Source organism: Jaculus jaculus, chromosome 7 (assembly GCF_020740685.1).
Source record: "Jaculus jaculus isolate mJacJac1 chromosome 7, mJacJac1.mat.Y.cur, whole genome shotgun sequence".
Lineage (NCBI taxonomy): Eukaryota > Metazoa > Chordata > Mammalia > Rodentia > Dipodidae > Jaculus > Jaculus jaculus.
Window position 1 is genome coordinate 156,459,495 of NC_059108.1, and position 991 is coordinate 156,460,485.

Genomic DNA, 991 nt, shown 5'->3' on the forward strand with positions numbered 1-991 from the left:
AATACGATTGCTTTAATGTTTTATTAAATAAGCTGTGTCTGCTATTAGACTAGTTTCCACCAAGAAAACTCAAATCTTGATTTTTTTTTTAAAAAATCATTTATTTGAGAGAGTAAGAGAGAAAGAGGCAGAGAGGGAGAGAGAAAGAGAAAGAAAGAGAATGGGTGTGCCAGGGCCTCTAGCCATTGCAAATGAACTCCAGATGCATGCATCACTTTGTACATCTGGCTTACGTGGGACCTGGAGAATCAAACTTGGATCCTTAGGCTTTGCAAGCAAACACCTTAAGAGCTAAGCCATCTCTCCAGCCCTCAAATCTTGATTTTGTCAATGTGTTTTCCTACCTATTTAATGTTGTTTTTAAACAAACATTTAAGGAATAGAAGAGGCGTGCACTGTTCTAACACACTGAGGACAGCCTCACCTTGACTCCCAGTGCTGCCACTGGCACTGGGAGAATGAAAGGCCAATGTCCTTCATGAACATACACATACACAGGAAAGTGCTGGCAAATAGAATCCTATGTCACATGAAGATAATATGCCAGGGGATTGGCTTAGTGGGTCAGAGCACTTGCCACACAAGCATAAGGATCTAGGAAGGCCTGACTCACTCTGAGTCTGATTCCCCACATAAAAGCTGTGAATGGCCATGCATGCCTATAACACCAGTCCTGTGAGGAGTAGAAACCAGAGAATTGCTGGTGCTTGCTGACCAGCCAGTCTGATGAAAGTAGCAGCTCCAGTTTTAGTGACAGACTCCATCTCAAGGAAACACACATGAACGATAGAGGAGGAGACTCAAGCTCTTCTCCTGTCTCTACATGTAAGCATCCAGTGTGTGCACATCTGCATACATACATGCATGCACCACACACAACCATACAACACAATATATACACTATACACACACGCCAAAAACAAATAGTATACCGGAATCATAAAGTTTATCATAGGAATGCAAAAATCAGTGAACAAGAGTTAAATTCCAC